Source organism: Trachemys scripta, chromosome 14, assembly GCF_013100865.1.
Source record: "Trachemys scripta elegans isolate TJP31775 chromosome 14, CAS_Tse_1.0, whole genome shotgun sequence".
NCBI classification, from domain to species: Eukaryota; Metazoa; Chordata; order Testudines; family Emydidae; genus Trachemys; species Trachemys scripta.
The window spans coordinates 2,351,422-2,365,797 of NC_048311.1; the positions used below are offsets into that span (position 1 = coordinate 2,351,422).

General features: G+C 45.8%; 1 pseudogene; it reads left to right on the forward strand.

Moving 5' to 3' along the window:
• The first annotated feature begins 1,251 nt into the window (after window positions 1–1,251).
• Window positions 1,252–2,087, forward strand: LOC117887536 (annotated as a pseudogene).
• Window positions 2,088–14,376: the final 12,289 nt, after the last annotated feature.

A 14,376-nucleotide genomic window follows, 5' to 3' on the forward strand; every position in this document is an offset into this window, starting at 1 on the left:
ACCGTAGAGATGTTTTTGGGTCAGATGCACGTTGTGAATGATAGGAATATTCATACCTTGTATTGGCTCCAGGTCCTTATTTCTGGGTAGCATTTTTGCCTTTCTCTAAGGTACGTCACAGAAGACAATTGGGTTTGGAATATCTGCAGCTGATGTATTGATCTATGGTTATAAATTGCTGAACAAGCCTATTTAGGAGCCAAATTTTGAGTTACTTATCAGTATTTAATCAAGCAAGACTCTGGTTGGGTCAGACATGGATCTCAGTAGCACCAGAGTAAAGATGAAGTCTTTGGATTCATCTTGAGATCAGAATTTCCTCCACTGTGAGTTTTGCCTATCTATCCTGATATGGAGGACAGGTGGACTTGGAGGAGATCAAGAGGAACACAACCCAGACCTCCTACTCTAGCACCATATCTGGTGTGCAATAATGCTGGCAGATTCAGCAGATGTCAATGTTGTTCATAAAGAGAGATCACAGGCTCAGTTCAGTGGCAAAGGTGCTCAGCCAGGTTTATTGTCAGCAAAGCACGGTACTAGCGCCCTGTTCAACAGGTCACAGGGGCACTAACACATGTATGCCCATGACAAGGTAAAGGCTCAGTCAACAAAATAGGATCCTGTGCCCTCGGCCGATACAAAGATGCCCCCACCATGACTTTTATACATTCATAGATTCAAATTACATATTACACTCCAGACGTTGTTACTTACCAGCCCTACACCTTGTAACTGCTGGGTCAAAAAAAACTTCCTCACCCATTATCCTGTCCTCCCCTCCTTATTTTTCGAGGGGTCGGTGTGCTCCTATATCACCTCTTGGGAATTTGTTTACAAAGTTATTTGAGAACTCTGGGTGTTCTTGTACCATCCTCTCCGATCAGGAATGTGCTTACTTGGTTAGTCAATACCTGGTGGGTTACTATTCTGCCAAGGTCAGGCCTAGTTTGGTTTCCAGTCTTTGGTTCATACTGTTAGTTATGCCTAGGGCTCCAGCAAGGTCTATAGTGACTGCAGCTGAACCCTGGCCATTGCCCTTGTACTTCCCTCCACAGCCATCACATGATGTACTGAGGAAGAATATGTCCAACCAAATAAGTGTGACTGAGTTCCTTCTCCTGGAATTCTCTGACATTCGGGAGCTGCAGAATTTTCATTTCATGGTGTTTCTAGTGATTTACCTGGCTGCCTTGACAGGAAATTTCTCATAATCACAGCCATACCCTCGACCACCATCTTCACACACTCATGTATTTCTTCCTAATGAATCTGTCCGTTCTAGACCTTAGCTCCATCTCCATCATCATCCCAAAGTCCATGGCCAATTCCCTCATGAGCACCAGGGCCATTTCGTATTACGGATGCATCGCCCAAGTCTTTCTCTTCCTTTTCTTCACTACAGCTGAGCTTTGCTTACTGACCATCATGGCGTACTAACGGTACATCGCCATGTGCCAACCACTGCACTACAAGTCAATGATGAACATGAGAGCTTGTGACCAAATGGCAGTCAGTATCTCGATCAGTGGGGTTCTCAACTCTGCACTGCACACTGGGAACACATTTGCAATAATCTTCTGTGGAGACAATGAGATGGAGCAGTTCTTCTGTGAAATCCCCCAGCTCCTCAAACTTGCTTGCTATGACTCATATCTCAGAGAAACTGGAACTATTGCCTTTAGTGTGTACTTTGCCTTAAGCTACTTTGTTTTTATAATTGTGTCTTATGTTCTGATCTTCAAAAAAGTGCTGAGAATCCCCTCTGAGCGGGGCCAGCATAAAGCCTTCTCCAACTGCCTCCCTCATGTCATTGTGGTCTCTGTGTTTGTTTGCACTGCTAGATTTGCCTATATTAAATCCACCTCCAGCTCAATCTCAGGTCTGGATCTCATGGTGACTCTTTTTATTCTGTTGTGCCTCCCATGATGAATCCAATCATTTATAGCATGAGGAAAAAGTATATGGAAGCTGCCCTGTGGAAAATGATTGAGTCAAGGCTATTCTCCAAAAAAATAAGATGGCCATCTTTCTCCCACGACCATCGTCTCAGTCTGTGTTTCTTTATAAACATAATCAACTCTTGACATTATTGTCTCCATGAGAACATAATGTGCAATCTGTTTATGCACACTGAGGTATGTACACTGGTAAATATCTAGAAAAACTGCACTCAGGTCAATGGAGTTACTATAAATTTACACCTATATAAATACCCTGTCTTCACACAGTGGCCAATATCAGATGATTCAGACAGAATGAACAGAACAGGACAATTATTGAGTGACCCCTCATGTGTTGTCCAATTCTAGCATCTGGCAGTCAGAGGCTTAGGGACACCCAGAGCACAGGGTTGCATACCTGACCCTCTTGGTTAATAGCCATTGATGGACCTATCCTCCATGAACTTATCATGTCTAGCTATCCATCCATCTCCATACATACCCCTCTATCTATTGATCTGTTGATCCATCTGAGGCTTTTTTACTGTCATCCATCGCTATGGTATCAGAGCACTTTCCACATATAATCAGTTACCATATCAAAGTTACTCATGGGGTCTCTGCCTCTTCTTGTTTTTTCAGGGTGGGGAGTAAAAATTCTGCACCTGCTCCGGCCTCGAGGCCAGAGTAGCTCTCTGCCCCCACTAGCAACTCAGGGCCAGAAGAGCTGTCAGCCTCCACTATGGCCATGGGGTTCAAAGTGTCAGCCTCTGCCCCCGTCAGCAGGGCACTTTTGCTGTAATGAACCCCTGGCTTTAACGAACAAATGGCTTGGATCCCCAGGGATTCATTATAGTGAGGATGTACTGTATTTTGTTGGTTGGTTGGTTGATTAGTTTCTATGTTGCGGATGTTTTTGGTGAATGGTGTTTAGGGAGGGCGAGGTATGTTTGATTAGATGGGAGGATCCATTTGATGTCATCAAGTAGTGGATACAACCAGATCAGGCCCCAGATGGACCATGCGCCTATCTTCCCCTGGTTGAGGTTCTCTAGTAGATACAGAGGCCTTCCTGACTGGACTTAGTCATCTATCTGAGCTAGCACACACTCCTCTCCTTAGTATCTCCCATCGGCTAGCTCAGGCGCCACCCCTAAGAACATACTGGGTTTTGTGGCTGGCTGTCTCACCCTATTTGTCGTATAGGCAGCTTGGGGGCTCATTTTTTTCCCAGTGATTTCCTTGGTGCGTAAAATTAGGTGCTGCCGCACTGCAGTTCACCACGCCTGGGTCTGTTTATGGATCCAGGCAACAATGGGTTTTTCAAAAGCAACTAGGCATATAAATCCCATTGAAATCAATGAGTTTTGGAAACCTAGATGCTTTACAAAAGCCTACCGGGCACCTAAACACCTTTGAAAACCAGGCCTTAGGTGATGAAGTGCAGGTATCTATACTGGGCAATGATAACCTGGTGTGCAGCTGTTGGTCCATTGACTCATGATCTTTGAAATCCACCAGAGATCATAGAATCACAGAAATGCCGGGTTGGGAGGGACTGAAAGCCAAGGGGAATCGGGTGCCTGGCTCTTTGAAATCCCATTTTAAATTCCTGGAAAAAATAGCCCACCCCTTTGAAGAACATGCCCATATCTCTGCTAATTCCACGGCTGGCGCCAGCTCAACTAATAGGAAAAAGTGAATTCCTGTCTTTTGTAGTATGTTAAAGAATCACAGAACCATAAAAATGTGGGGCTGAAAAGGACCTCGAGAAGCTGAGGCAGGACCTAGGAACACTAGACCAGCCCTGACAGGTGCTTGTCCAACCTGTTCTTAAAAACCTCCAGTGATGGGGCTTCCACAACCTGCCATGGCAGCCTGTTTCAGAGTTTAACTGTCCTTAGAGTTAGAAAACTTTTCTTAATCTGTAACCTAAATCTCCCTTGCTGCAGATGCAGCCCATTACTTCTTGTCCTATCTTCAATGGACATGGAGGAGAATAGATCACCCTCCTCTTTATAACTGCCCATAACATATTTGAAGACTGTTATCAGGTCCCCACTCAGCCTTCTTTTCTCTTCCCAGTATGGCAACTACCATTGAGGAAATGATCAAAGAGCAGCAAAATCCCTTGTGCCATATGCTAAACCATATGATGGGACAACAAATACAATAAGGCTCAGAACTTCAAATCTATCAAATTCCCTAATTAGCTTTGAAAATTCCCTTCAATCGGGACTGCACGTCCAATTCACCTTTGTAGCTTTTACCAAGGCTAGTCGTGGATTCTCCATCTCTTGATGTCTTTAGATGGAGACTGAATGCCCTTCTGGAACATGCATTCGTCAAACATAACTTATTGGGCTCAAGACAGGGGAAAATACCCTTTGATCTATAGGAGGTCAGAAGGCTCAGACTGGGTGATATAATGGTCTTTTCTGGATTTAAATGCTATGAATATTCCGCAAAAATTTCCATTGATGGGACCTAGGGTCCAAATACCCTAGAGACCTTTAAAAAGAGACTGAAAACAGGCTTTAGAATTATAGTTTGGTCCTTAACTGAGAGCCCTGGAGAACTAAATCCTTTTCACCTATAAAGCAAGTTCACGTGCCCAGGGCCATGTGTCTGATACCTAACCCAGAGACATCATGTCTAGGGAGAAGACAGGAGGTTATTCTAAGAGCAGAGATGGGATTTTCTAAAAGTCCTGAGGAGTTAAACGCAAGTTCCCAAGGACTCCTTTAACTCCATTAGGCCCTACTCCAGAAGGGAGCCACAATATTCACTGTTGGACAATATACCCGCCACCAGTGCCTCTGGGACATAATGCAGGAGATCCAGTTTGTTGGAACATATTCCTGGCAGAGGAGGTATCTAGGAAGCCGTGCAGAAGGTGTTCGGGAGAGGTGAGCATGGTGGGTCGAGGTAGCTGGCTATTTATTTGGTTTTAAGCCAGATAATCCTCTTCTTTTGTGCATTTTCTGCAGACATGTTTTTATCCACTATCATGGATGAGGGACTCAATCAAGGTCACACTGGCTGCAGGGTGTGGCCACAGCTTTCCCACAAATACCAGAATGTCCGGTATTCTGGCAATGCATTAGTGGCCAACCTAGTTGAGGGCAGAAATGGGTAATATTTTCCCAAGCCTTTGGCAGATTGTTTAACTCAGCTAAAGACATAGCAGCATCTGTCATGAACATGTTGAGGAAACCATTTCCCAATGACAAGTTACTTTGACCAGCTCTAACAACCTGAGCTGAGAGTAACACACACACCCCTGCCCATGTCATGTATCTTTGGTCTGCAGGGTACAGAGGCACTAGGAATGGGCATGTCAGAGATGATCCGGGAATAAACCTGCCCCTCCTCTTGCTAGGGAGCCCCTCCCCTCTTAGGTCTCACTCCCACTGCTGTTCTGCAGTAGCTTGGTAGGCAACATCAGCCTCTGATTAGTGGAGGAATAAGGTCCCCTGAAGTTCTCAGGCCACTTGCGTGTATGCGAGGGTCAGCATCTAATCTAGGCTGGCACCTGGGGGACTCAAACAGAGACATCTAAGGCCCAAAGTACGAGCTTTTACAGCTTGAGCTGAAAAACCAGTCTGTCTGACAGCCACTGGAACAGGCTCCGATCCTCAGGTGCGGCACAGAGGGGCCTCATAACATGCACTGCCCATGGGTGGTGTTTATACAGTGACACTGCACAGCTACACAGGTCAAGGGCTCCATCTGAACTGGAGTCACCTCCCTCAGCCAGGAGGACAGGGCCTCACAGACAGTTGTACTAATGCAATGCCATGGTCTCTACTAGTGTTTATTCTCTGTCTGGCCCTTTCTCCTCTCCTCCGTCCCTGCACATACATAAAGACACAGAGTCATAGAGTTCAAGGCCAGAAGGAACGACCAGAACACCCAGTCGGATCTCCTGTACTCCAACACCAAACCCAACAACTGAAATTAGACCAAAATGTCACAGCCCTCAGGAGACTAGACAGTTCTGTGCCACCGGCAGAGAATAGGAGAGACTGAGGTGCACCAGTGCCTGTGGTCCCCGCAAAGGGAGGGAAATGATTGTGATACACCCAGAAAATCCTGGAAAGTGACCTGCACTACACTCTGGAGATGAAAGCGAAACCCTCCTAAGGTCCCTGCCAATCTGAACGGGGGAGAAATTCCTACCTGACTCCCAGATGGTGATCAGTTAGATCATGAACATGTGGGCAAGAACCAGCCAGGCACGCACCTGAGAGAGAGACTGGCTTGGTGCTACCTCAGATCCTTGCCACATCCCACCCAATGGCCCATCTCCAGCTAGGGCCGCCCCGATGCTTCAGAGATTTAAAAAATGCTCCCAGAATACACTGGGTGGGGTGGGGAGGAATCACTTCCTGATCCCTGCCAGTGGCCAGAGGAGACCCTGAAGCATGAGCTTTTGGGAACATGAGATATAGGCCACAACTGAGCCCCAGGGCTGATGAGCCCTACCCCCGACCATCACAAGCAGCCCCATCATACAATCCCACTCAGACATGTGTCCAGCTCTATCTTCAACTAATTCAGTCATTGGACCCCCAGAACTTCTATTGTGTAGCTGCTCCAGAACCTCGCCCCGCTGGTGGTTAGAAACCTCCCTGTAATTTCTAGCCAGTCTCTCCATCTCCCACACGCCCGAATGTACATGTGAGCTGGTCTCTTGTCTCCCACCTAGTGGTTAGGCCATGAACGGTGGTTTATAAGACAATGGGCCCAGTCCCCAGCCGGTGGCCATGGATATACAGCTCCATTGGAGGCAGTAGGTCAGCTCCACAAATGCTGCAATTTGATTTTGTGCCACCAAAGTCAATGGAACTACACTGATGTGTTGAGGATTTACCCAAAATGTCTTCTCACCTACCCCAGTCTGATTCCTCTGGTTCCAATTAAGCCACTCCCTGATTTAGACACACAAGCAAGACAACTCCCATCATTCTTTTCAGTGGCCATGGAACAGGCGCTAGTGGCCAAGCAGTGTAATAGGTATTGTTTTGGCACAGAATGAAAGTCTGATTCCTCTCGTGCACACAATTTACCCCCATTTACTCCACAACTGGACCAGATTTTCTACTGGTGTAAATCACCCCAGTGGCAGTGACATCAGCGGAGTTAATCTAGATTTGCATTGGTGCAACTAGGTCAAAATCAGACGTGTTTGTGTGCAATCTGTGTGGTTATGAAAATAACTTTAATGAATAGCTAACGATACTACATAAGCAAACTTTAATTAGAGAAAGACAGAAACTTAATTCTTGGTGAATTACCTACACCCAGTCAGTTTCCTCAGGGCAGCTTTGATCTCTTTGTTCCTCATGCTGTAGATAATTGGATTCACGATTGGTGGCAATAGGGAATAGAGAACTGCCACCACAAGATCCAGAGCAGATGGGGAGCTGGAGGTGGGTTTTAGGTAGGCAAAGGACCCAGTGAAAACAAACAAGGAGACCACAGTGATGGTCGAAGGCGATGACCATGAAGATAAGAAGATTCCCCACCAGGGCTGCCAAGTACATCACTAGAAACCCCACAAAGTGCCAAATCTGCAGCTCCCGAACATCAGAGTATCCCAGGAGAAGGAACTCGGTCAGGGTGGTTCGGTTGGACATTTTCTTTCTCAGGATATCGTGTGATGGTTGCAGAGGGAGGGACAAGAGCAAGGGCCAGGATTAGATCAGTAAAATAACTCTCCTTTTGTGAAAACCACCTGAATTTCCTTGAGTCAGATGCTTAGCTTGTGAAGATTGATGTAATATGGGAATGAGGATGGGGAAAACAGTTCCACTGACTCCAATGGAGTTACTCCTGATTTACACTGGGGTGAGAGAAAGTAGAATCAGCTCAATGGACTCCAGTGCAGTGACTACTAATTTACACCAGGGTGATGGAGAGGAGAATTAGGAATAATTGCCTTTGAGGTATTTGTATATCTCTGTCACCCAAAGGTGGGCGAACTCTGTATAATGTTGTATAAATGTTACTATCCTCAGTTTACTGAGGGGAATCGGGTGTCTGGCTGGCCAGATTCTGCTGTTAGGGGCATTGCTGTGAATGTGGGGTAATTTCACAGCATGCCATGGATTTATTCCCCATTTATACTGCCCTAAATGGGAGCAGCATCTCGCATGGAGGTGACCAAACCTCAACCATAATTACGCGGTAAACTCTAATCATGAATAGAGCTCAGCAGTCCTGATGCCCTGTCCCCTCTTCTAGACAGATTTCCATGCTCGCTGCAAGAGACAGATATTCCAGCTCCCCTCCTGCTTCTCTAACCACTCAACTAAACTCCCTCCCAGAGCTTATAAGGGATCCCAGGAGTGCTGACTCCCATTTCTCTCCCTGCTCTAACCCACTATACCCAACACCCCTCCCGGAGCTGGAAATACAGGCCAAGAGCTCTGGCTTTACTCACTGGACTCAACTCCCTCCCACAGCTGGGAACAAAGTGAGGTGTCATGACTCATAGTTCCCTCCTCTAGCGTGTACATTAGACTGCATCTCAGCCCCTATCCCAGTGACTCTCAATTGCCATCAGGAATGATTGCTGCGAGTGACAATGGAGAGTCATTGGGCCAGTGAACGCAAGTGATAGTGATTCTCCAGCGTGGTACTTGGGGCACTCACCTGGTGTCTGGTAGAGCCAAGTTCTAGTCCCTGCTCCAATGACTATTTAATTATTGATACAAAGTGGAACAGCTTCAAAAGGAGAGACTGAGACAGTCTCATTTCAGAACAGCCCGTAGCATAGAGGCTCAGGAACCCTCCTGTAAATTGGGAATTCAAATCCCTTCTATTCATCAGTCAGAGGGAGTCTGAGTTTGTCACTGGCCAGACGAGAGCCCTAACCACTCAGCTTTAAGTTATGACGGGTGCCAGTCCCACAGTCTTTATGAGAGACAGAAATAGAACCCCCCAGTACTGGCTCCTCTACACACTGGATTGAATTTCCTCCCAGAGCCACATATAAAACTCAGGAATCCTGGCTCTCAGTCCCTTCGACTCTTACCCACTTGACCCCACTCCGTTTCCAGAGCTGGGGATTGAATCCAGGATCCTAGTCCCCACTACTGCTAACCCACTTGACTCAACTACCTTTGCAGCAATCTAATAGAGAGATGAAACAATAAACTGAGAACTAGACAAAAACTGACGCTAGATAGAGAGATAGATAGTTTGATAGATCTAACAACAAACTAACAGAGAGACACAAGTAAGAAAAGAACCGATACAGAGAGTGAGAGAGAAAAAAAGAACGAACCCAAACTAACAGGGAGATAGAGAAGTATAAACAAACTAATATAGAGAGAAAAGTATAAACAGACAGATAGACAGAAAGAACAAGAAACTAATGTATACAGAGAGAAAAGCAACAACGAGACGATAGTGTTTGTCACAATTTTTGGAGAATTTTAATCTAAACCCTCGATCCATTCTAAAAAATATGTGTCAATTTGATCAATTCCCCCACTCCCTATAGAATGAAACTGAGGCACGAATATTCTGCCCCCTCTTTCCTAAGGTAAATGTTTTGGACTGCCTCAGTTTCCCATGCCCAAATTGAGGTAAGAGTAAAAATATGAAAAAAAATCTATTGGCACTTACAATTTCTTCCTTAAAATGCCACTCTGTAACTCACCAATATATTTCATTGCAAGAGCAAACTTACGGTGCCAGTGTGTGTGGACTCCTCCCGGACTGAGATGTCTTTTCTCCTCCAGCTACAGACTGCAATTTGTTACCCCTCTCTCTCCAGCCCCATGCACACTGCTCTATCGATCTATCTCTCTATCTAATGCCCCTATCACTGTATTATGAGAGGCTGTTCCCCCCTCATACTGAGGCTGAGCTGCTGCAAATACACTGAGATCTGTGCTCTCTGCAGATGAGCTGTGTGTCAAAAACTTTGGTGCTGTGGGAAGGTGATTTATCCATGTCTGTTTACAACGGGTTTGTCGGACTCACTCCCTGGAGCCCTCAAGGGCTCAGAGGCTAGATTTAATTTTCTTGCCCTCTAGTTCCCTGGAGAGTTTGCAGAAACTAAAATAATCACAGTTAAAACAAGGCAGCAGGGTCTAGAGGAAAGATTGTGAGGCAAACACTAAGGGCACACAGGACTGTACTGCAGACATCTGGCAACAATTCCTAGCCCTGCCGCTGACATGCTGTGTTACCTTGGGAAAGTCATTCCATAGGGCTGTCTTTCTCCTCCCACCCTTTGCCTTTCTTTTCTACTGGAAGTTCTTTGGGGCGGAGACTGTGTCTTACATAATATAATGGGCCTCTCATATCAGGTGCAACTATCAGATAATTAATTAATTATTAAAAAGCTAAGGGGCAAGGTGTCCTGAGATCTGATCCCAACTATTCCCCTGACTTTGTTCAGTCTCTTCACCGCGCCATTCCTCAGTTTGTCATCTGTCCAATGGGCATAATAGTTACTTGGAGGATAATTCATAATGAGTGGTGATGGTGGGGGGAAGTCGTTTTTGGTATTATGAAAACCTGGAAATGGAAAACATTTTTGTATATTTTTTCAGGTTTGGGAGGGAAAGTTTTCAATATCAGAAATCTTTTCCCAAAACTATAAAATGTTTACCATAAACTTGCATTTTTACTAGAGAAGTTTATTGAAAACCAAACACTTTTCAGATTCCAGTTTCATTTTTTTGCCCACCCACCATCCAAAAGCAATATTATGGGATGTTACTGAACAATGACAATTCCCATAAAAATATAACTTTCATTTTTGACCAGCTTTAATAATGAGTAATTAAAACTAAATTAAATGCTTTTGAGTTGATGTGGGTGCAACATTCATTGCAATTTTATTTGACACCATCTGCTTGTCATAGGAACTGTCTAACTAGGTAAGATGTTTTGACTATCCAGTCCAGTATTCTGTCCCTGAGAGTGGCCAGTACCACCTGATTCAGAGGAAAGTTTAAGAGGCCCCTTAGAGGACAGTTCTTGAATAACCTGCCCATGGCGGAGTCTCATCATAAGCTTGTGAAGGGTCTATGGCGTGAGGAACGTGAGTTTCTATCCCTCATAGAGTTTTATCTACTCCAAAGTAACTGCATTCTCTCATTATCCAGATAGACTGAAATATTCAAAGGAACATACTCATACGTCGCCATCTGCCAACCACTGCACTATGAGATTTTAATGAACAGGAGAGCTTGTGTCCAAATGGCATCCAGTGCCTGGATCACTGGAATTCTCCTTTCTATACTGCACTCTGGGTTCACATTTTCAATAATCTTCTGTGGAGGCAACATGGTGGGTCAGTTCTACTGTGAAATCCCCCAAATACTGAAGCTGTCCTGCTCTGACCTGTACCTTGGTGAAACTGTGGTTCTTTCCTTTAACATATTCTTAGGCTTAAGCTGCTTTTACAATTGTGTCATATATTCAGATCTTCAAAACAGTGCTGAAAATTCCCTCTGAGCAGGGTTGCCATAAAGCCTTCTCCACTTGCCTTTCTCACCTCATTGTGGTCTCCTTGTTATTTTGCACTGCTGTTTTTGCTTAAGTGAAGCCTACTTCCCGCTCTCCATCAGGTCTGGATCGTGTGGTAGGTGTGCTTTCTTCCATGGTGCCTCCTCTGATGAATCCAATCATCTACAGCATGAGGAACAAGGAGATCAAAGGTGCCCTGAAGAAACTAACTGGATGGAGGTTATTCATCAAAAATTACATTTTCAGATTTCTCCCTTCACGATGGTTTCATTCTGTGTTCCTTACTGATATAATCAAATGATGACATTATTGCCTCAATGGGAAAATGATGTGCAATCTTTTTTATACAAAATGCTGTGTTTACAGTGGTAATAATCCAGACTAAATTCACTGAAGTCAGTGGAGTTTCTCTAGGTTTACACCAGTGTAAATCAGGTAAGAATCGATTGATCGATCTAGCTATAAATGGCAAAAAAAAAAAACCAAAGGATTTTGTGTTTTTAAAACAGAGTTAAGGTTGCCCAGTGATAGTTCAGACACAGTGTTCGAGCATGGGGCAAGCGCAGGAAGCGCCTGTCCATTGCAGTGACAAGGCAGAGCCTGAGTGTGGGTGTTACGGGTGTTGTGGGGCATCGCCCAAAGGGGGCAGAGTTAAGGTTATGTGGGCATTTCCCTTACCTTATCTTACCTTAATTCTGTATGTCCTGGTTTTCTGAAGCTTGAGTTTTGCTGAACGGAACCTTCTGGATGGGCACGAGCTCTCACTGGAAGACCTTAACTCTGTTTCAGTGAAGTTTTTGGCTATTTAATTTTCTAGCTGTTTGAAGACAAAGAAAAATGTTAGTAGGAGTAAGTGGTCCTTGTGTCAGCTGTAGATAGCAAAGGATATGGAGGACAAGAGAAGCTAAAGGCTCTTTTCAGAACCACCATGTTTTTCTGGACAGGAACTCTATTCGTGCCTGTGTGGGTTCCCCTCACATCCACCCCCAGAACCTCTCCATACGTGCAGCACAAAGTCGGATGCATCCATCTGCCACATTGGATGCTCAGAGAAGTGGCCTGTTAATCTTAATTAGCTGTTCTGAGCTGAGTGAATACCGTTCCAGGAGATGGTGCAGCCAGAATCAATAGCTCCGAAAGGTGTGAACAGTTTCACTCGAACCAGTCACCCCAGGGCCAGCAGGGTCTTCACGGTATTTTTCGTGCACACTTTCCATGTGACTCTTCTCAGCTTCACACCCTAAGAGGCGGCGCTTCCCTAGACCCAGCACACATGAGGAAGTGGTAAGGGAGACGGGTTAAGCCCCCCAGAAGGGCAAGGACAAGTCCCTCAAGATCACGTGAGAGGAGCAGGTAGTGTTCCTTTTCCACAAACTCTTCCACCCCCATCATCCCCCCCACTTCCCAGTGAGCATGTGCATGGGTTATTTATTTTCATTTCAAAAATAGTTTCAGGACCTTCTCAATATTCGGCTGTGCTCAAGGGATATTTCCTAAGATTAGAAACCCTTCAACAGAGGCAGATGCCTCCTGTTTTTAGGCACAGATTTCTGCCCAAGGTTAGATTTTGACTCACAGGACCTAGGTTTCTTGGCCAGAACATTCTCCTTTCATCAGCTATGGGGCTGCAAGTCAGAAACAGTTTTCAACCATCTCCTCCTCTCGCCAGGCACATGCACAGTGCAATCCATTTGGCGTGACTCCAAGCACTTCAAAGGCTGACACGCCTAACTGAGAATTAAACACTGTGGCTAATAACACTGTCACTTTATTTCCCCCTGAGGATCAGTGGGTGGACTGCACTCTGCTGAGTTGGCCCTTGAGCTTTGGAGACCCTGCATGAGGATCTGAGCTCCGGTTTGATCTCTAGCAATGTACAATGAATCAGCACCAAAATGCACCAACTGTATGAAAAGTTAGAAATACTCCACTGCAGTCAATTGATTTCCCTCTCAGTCACCCTGGTGTAAATCAGGAGTAACCCCACTGGAGACAATGGGGCTGATTCCCCCATCACTCATCTCAGGGTAATTCCTTGGTGTTACACTGGAGTATGTCTGGTTTCAGGGAGAAGAGATTCAGGCCCTTTGACTCCAGCCTCTGATGCATCCTCCACCCCCTGAACGCTCTTACTCTAGTCCCCGGGTGTCTCCTTCCCTCTGCCACACACAGCCCAGACCTGCAAACAACCACCCCAGCCCCTAATCCCCTTCCTCCCCTCTCACAACCCTCCACCTCATGGACGCTCTCGGTCCCTGTTTTTTGAGAGTCCCCCTCTATAGCCCAGAGCCTATTCTCCACCCAGAGTTCCTGACTCAGCTTCCTCAGAGATTACTGTTGAACCCCTTTTCCCACCAGTCCCCTCTTCTGCTCAGCTCCACTCCCCTGATATGGCCCCAGCCCCAGGGATCAGCTCACGACCTCTGCTTCCTCCTGTCAAAGTTCCAAACACCAGACATTCTCTCCTGATTCTGTCCTTTGGCCAGCCCTGGCCACCATTTCCTTCTCACAACACTCTCCCCCTTCCTGTGCCTGGCCCTTTCTAGAGCTGGGAAAGGCTTTCAGTCCCTCATCCCATTTAGTCCATCACCTCTCAGCCAAGCCTGCCCAAGGAGGGCAGCAAAGAGCGCCCATCTATGGAGTAGATCCCTGTCTGCTAGGAACTGCAGAGAGACCCAGCCACTCAGGACATCCAGCGAAGGGACACCGCAATGGCTGCTGGATAATACGGTGATGGGGGCATGAGAGAGAGAGAGAGAGAGAGAACCAAGCAATCACGGCAGTGGATAGATAGATAGATAGATAGATAGATAGATAGATAGATAGATAGATAGATAGATAGATAGGACCAATGACTCCTAAGACAGCAATGCCNATTCTGCCCCCTCTTTCCTAAGGTAAATGCTTTGGACTGCCTCAGTTTCCTTGCCCAAATTGA